The sequence below is a fragment of the Saccopteryx leptura genome, chromosome 7, assembly GCF_036850995.1.
Source record: "Saccopteryx leptura isolate mSacLep1 chromosome 7, mSacLep1_pri_phased_curated, whole genome shotgun sequence".
NCBI lineage: Eukaryota > Metazoa > Chordata > Mammalia > Chiroptera > Emballonuridae > Saccopteryx > Saccopteryx leptura.
The window spans coordinates 41,590,386-41,596,385 of NC_089509.1; positions in this window are offsets into that span (position 1 = coordinate 41,590,386).

Sequence of the window (6,000 nt, forward strand, 5' to 3'; positions counted from 1 at the left end):
ACACAGGCTAAAATGGAAACATTACTAGTTTTAAAACTGGGAAACAAAGCTTGGCTCTAGGACCAGTAGAAGTACAGTGGGGGGGGGGGGAATTATTCAAAACAAAGAAAAAATAAAACTGTCATGCTAAAATTTGTGACATAGAGACTGAAAATATGGAAAATCCTTCAAGTGGGACTCCTTGATAGCTTATTACAATTTTTCAAGTACAGTGATGATTTTAGAATGCGGCTATTTCTCAATATTTTCAAAGTTTCTGTCCACCTGAGGTTAAATCTTTTGGAAAGACTCCTCTATAGTAACAGTATTGAAAATTTTATTGAAGAAAGTACTGTGTACTCTTGCCTTATTAGTCAGTTAATTCTGATCTTTATTTAGAGACTGGTGCCAGCCAGGTTGAGGCTTCAAAGGAATGAGCGCAAATATTTGCCATGTCCTGTGCAATATAGTTTTGGCAATAGAAAATTCATTTTGGAAAATATCATTGAAGTTAGGGTATAAGCAAATCTCAGCAACTTTCAAATGGATAAATAGAAGACTAACAAGAAAAGCAATGAGGGATTCTCAGTATTCCAGATAAAGGGAAAGGAACAACTGAGGTTCTAAAGCTAGAAGCATTTGAAAAGCCAAGAAATTAAGACAGCTATGTTCTTATAAAAAGTTAAAAGAAAATAAAGTTAGCAAAATTAACGAGGCACCCAGCATCAGTTCAAAATATGAACATATATTATATATTGATACATAACTGCTCGTTCTGACCAGGTTGTCTTGATTTTAATGGTTCATCCCAAAAAACGGCACAGACTTTGATAACTCATTGATAGGATCTATTGAGAACAACTTTGATCTTGAAGTGTAAATTATACCATCAAACCAGGATTTTTAAATGGTGAATTTAAAAACATTCTTTGTGAGGGTTCAAAGTCCTGGGCCTGTTTGCCCTCTGACCTGTTCCTGGCTCTTCTCTTCCGTCTCTCATCTATGCTACAGGGTACTGATCCTGTGAACAGTATTTCTCTACATTCCTTAGGAGTGGCTGCCAGGGCTGCCAGCTGGGTCCGACGGACAGGAAGAAACAGTGGGAAAGGGGAGAGTTGGAGGATGGGAACTGCAGAGTATTCCCCCCACCCCACCCCCATGTTCCTGCCAAGTGTCCCGTGATTCCTGACCCAGCATGCACTTCAGTAACAAGGCCTTTTCCCTTTATTCCTTTAGTTCAGTGGCTTTATCACATTAAAAATCACTGTCCTTTTTTTGGTTTCTCAGCTCTTCTGTTACCTGTTTCACAAATTACATGAATTAAGTTTTCCCTTCGTTGAATACGTAGCGCTGTTTCTGTTTTTCTACATGCATACATTATTGGAAGATATATATCAGGGGTAGTCAACCTTTTTTTTTTTTTTTTTTTGTATTTTTCTGAAGCTAGAAACGGGGAGAGACAGACAGACTCCCGCATGCGCCCGACTGGGATCCACCCGGCACGCCCACCAGGGGGCGATGCTCTGCCCACCAAGGGGCAATGCTCTGCCCCTCCGGGGCGTCGCTTTGCCGTGACCAGAGCCACTCTAGCGCCTGGGGCAGAGGCCAAGGAGCCATCCCCAGCGCCCAGGCCATCCTTGCTCCAATGGAGCCTCGGCTGCGGGAGGGGAAGAGAGACACAGAGAGGAAGGAGAGGGGGAGGGGTGGAGAAGCAGATGGGGGTGGAGAAGCAGATGGGCGCTTCTCCTGTGTGCCCTGGCCAGGAATCGAACCCGGGACTTCTGCACGCCAGGTCGATGCTCTACCACTGAGCCAACCGGCCAGGGCCTCAGGGGTAGTCAACCTTTTTACACATACTGTAAAATCTTCTAACCGCCCACCGGTTCCACAGTAATGGTGATTTATAAAGTAGGGAAGTAACTTTACTTTATAAAATTTATAAAGCAGAGTTACAGCAAGGTAAAGCATATAATAATAATTACTTACCAAGTACTTTATGTTGGATTTTCGCTAAGTTTGGCAGAATAAATCTTTATAAAACAACTTACTATAGTTAAATCTATCTTTTTATTTATACTTTGGTTGCTCTGCTACCACCCACCATGAAAGCTGGAACACCCACTAGTGGGCGGTAGGGACCAGGTTGACTACCACTGATATATATGGAAAACTATTATTTCTTGATTTTATTTTGCTGGACATTCTTTTTAAAAATGTGCTATTTAAAAACATTAATAAAAGGTTCAGCCCACAGAAAAGCAGAAAGAAAACCAACAAATTTTTTAAAATCAACTTTCCATGGACATAATATTCAGAAATGTAAACCAAAAATATGTACTTTACTGTTCATTAACCAGAACAAAGCTGATACTTAGCAGAGACTGATGCTTACATTTCTTCTAAAAGTAAGGTTGGCATATGATACCTGTCAAGGATTAATTTCTCCACCACAGCTTCTGTGAGACCCACTCACTCACCAGCTTATTTGCCAGTGGTTTCCCTGCCTCCTCATGTCCTAGAGGGAGAAAAGAAGAAAAACAATTCTTTTTAACTTTTTGTATAACTAACTTGAATATCATGTATGTAAATTTTGGGATAATATTTTGAAATCTAAATTGTGCCTATGTTCTTTTTCTCCTTGTATTTTCTGCTGTTGCTTCTCTCCTCCCTCCCCATGCCTATAAGCTAGTCTCCTGCTAGATGCTCATTGTCTCCAGAAGAGACAAAAGGGGTGGTGGGCACACAAAAGGATTTTTGTATTGAATACTTTTGGCTTTGTTTAATAAAGTCCTAAATTCCCAGCACATAGCTTAAGTATTTGAAGAAGTTCAGAGGGAAAAATGATTTCCCTGAAACTCAAAAGAGGAGCCCCATGGGCACATAGAAGGTGAGAGAAATAGAATGAACAGGGAGCTGGGACCTGATACTGGAAGTGTTGCCCAAGAAGAATCAAGGTAGACTTGGCAAAGCAGCCCCATGAGGTCATGGTTCTAGCATCTGGGTTTGTCATGGGAAGTGAATCATCTGACAAATACAGCATAGACTTCAATTATCTGTATCTGTGATTGTAATAGCTTTTCCTTCCATTGACCAATAGTGACTTGGGAAACCTTCATTTACTGAACAAATTTTTGTCTTTCCTCTATGTTGTAGTTCCCTTTATTTCTGGCTAACCTTCAGTTGTTGTTAACACTTTCATAGACTCATGTGGTAAGGGTATGGGACAATCAAGGAAAAGAACAACGTGGAGAAGTATAATCTGTACATCACAGCTCTCCAAGGCTGGTTTTGTGGTCCTGAGGCAGGATAGTAAGAAGCTAGGAAAATTCCTTGGCAAGTGAATGGGGAAACTAAGACAGCTGATTCAAAGTGGCCCCATCCAGCACCCTGACCTACTAGCCGCCTTCTCCCTTGCATGAACACTCCCTTAAGCATTAAGCCCTCAGGACAATGAGGTTCTAGTCAGCATCAAATAATCTCAGGAACAAAGTCACAGGTCTGCTGACCACAGAGAGAGTTTTGGTTAAACTTAAAGATAACAACTAAGCTTCAGTTGTGTTTCGGCTCCAGGCCCAGAAAAGCAGTAAAACGAGAAAAAGCAATGCCATGGCTGACACCAGAATCAGATGCAATGACCAATGACACCCCTACCTTAGCGCCAACCAATCAGTGGAGACCATGACCCTGAAAGGACACACCTGGAAAGCTGAAAAATATTCCGTTGAGATCCTCCTGAGACCTCCCCTAAAATTCCTGTCTTTAGAAAACAGATAAAAACCCTTAAGACAAAGAAATCAGCGTGCATGTGTTCTCTCTCTCTCTCCCTCCCTCTAGATCAGGGGTCCCCAAACTTTTTACACAGGGGGCCAGTTCACTGTCCCTCAGACTGTTGGAGGGCTGGACTATAAAAAAAAACTATGAACAAATCTCTATGCACACTGCACATATCTTATTTTAAAGTAAAAAAACAAAACGGGAACAAATACAATATTTAAAATAAAGAACAAGTAAATTTAAATCAACAAACTGACCAGTATTTCAATGGGAACTATGCTCCTCTCACTGACCACCAATGAAAGAGGTGCCCCTTCCAGAAGTGTGGCGGGGGCCAGATAAATGGCCTCAGGGGGCGCAGGTGGCCACGGGCCATAGTTTGGGGACCCCTGCTCTAGATCATGCCCTGACCTTTCCCCACCTTCTTTCTTCAGGCATGTATCTTTGCTTTTTTATTCTAATGGCCCTCCTTTTGCCTCTATAACTTGTTTCCTGTGCCCACACAGCCCAGCTGGTTCACTGCTTCTGCCTCTGTGACTTTCTTTCTAAAAGGCTAAATAAACTTCTTGTGCTAGAGTTTTGGGCTCTAAATTCTTTCTTTGCTGAACTCAAGGACTGAGGTCTAACACCTCCACTGACAGTCCCAGCTTCTGACAAATGTCAGGGAAATGAGTGCCAGCCTGAGGAGGAGCACGGAGGGGAGCAAGGCCCCGGAGAGGGCTGTGGACAGCAGACAACTTGGGAGCAGACCAGCGAGCGAGAGGGGGGGATGGACTATAAAAAAAAGAGAACACATGCACGCTGATACTTTGTCAAAAGTATCAGAGCTTCAAGTCCATTCTACCTTTGAATGCTGAATCCCTGGACATCCCTACTTTACTCCCTCCAAAAAATCTGGCTATTTGTTCCCTCTTCCTTCAACTCTCATCATTTTTTACACAGGTTTTTGGCAACAGCCACCTTTGTTGTCTTCTGCCACCAGTGGTTTTATTTGCTGCGGTCTGATTCTACAACACCCCATCATCCTGGTTGTCTTTCTAAAGAGCGCTGGCCCATGACTTTGCTCTAGCAATACTTACAATAAAAACCTTCTTTCTGCCTGTTACTTTCTTGAGGATTTCTATTGAAAATTGCACCTTTCTTCTGGAAACTTAGGTATTCAAATAGGTGACATTAAAGTTATTTGTCATGCTAATAGAATTCCATTTAAAGATTTACCCATTTAAAGATTACCCAAGTTTTTAGTAATGAGACAGATGGCACCACAGTAGAAGCAGCTATGGCCTCGAAATCTGTTGAATTTGGGAAAGTAAATGTTCACATAGTGATCAAAAGGCTTGTACAATATGCTTCTTTAATAAATCCATAAATCCTTCAAATATATCTGGTCCTAGATGAATCTGGGTGGGTAGAGATGGTAATATGGGATATGATAGACAGAAGGGTGGGCTTGTGAACATAAATTTTGGATACAAGTGGACTAATTTTGAGGCAAGGCTCTTTCATTCTGCACCTCATCCCTATTGTGTTACATCAGGGGCTCAGTGACACACAGGGCCCACTTAATTTCCTAAACTTAAGCTATATATAGCACTTTCAAAAGTCTTCTGTGAAGGTAAGTTTATGCCCAAATTTCTAGTATGCATAATAATCTGTGAAAACATAGAAGAGAAAGGAAGAACCGGAAAAAGTGCCCCTCTATCCAGCTCAGTAAGTCATGCCATTGAAAAAGGACCCAGACACAGCTTTCACATCTGTCTAGAGTCCCCATTACCCCCTTTATTTCTATATCTCTGGTCTACCTTGAGTGAATGGATGACATAAAGCTGATATATATAGTCTTGAACTCCTCTGTATCGTAAAGAACGTCACTGATGTCTTCATAAATGTCATTAATATAAGATTTCTCCTATATCACAATAACATTATAAGATATTCAACTTTGGTATTTACTTTACATGCCTTAAATTCAAAAGCTCTTCACCCACTGCTGCCCACATATGCTGACAACTGTTCTGATCCCAGCAGGAGTAACAGATTTTATTTCTTAAGCATTGCAGAACTACAACCAGAATGTTATTATTAGATGAAAGATCTCATACTGACTTTGCAATCGAGAAAAAAAGAAAGAATAGAGATGAAAATAATCTAGGCTATTTTAAAATGCCCCACATTTTCAATATTGTAATTCAATTTGGTTTTCAAAGGTAACATATTCAAATGGCTCAAAATTCAAAAGTTACAATG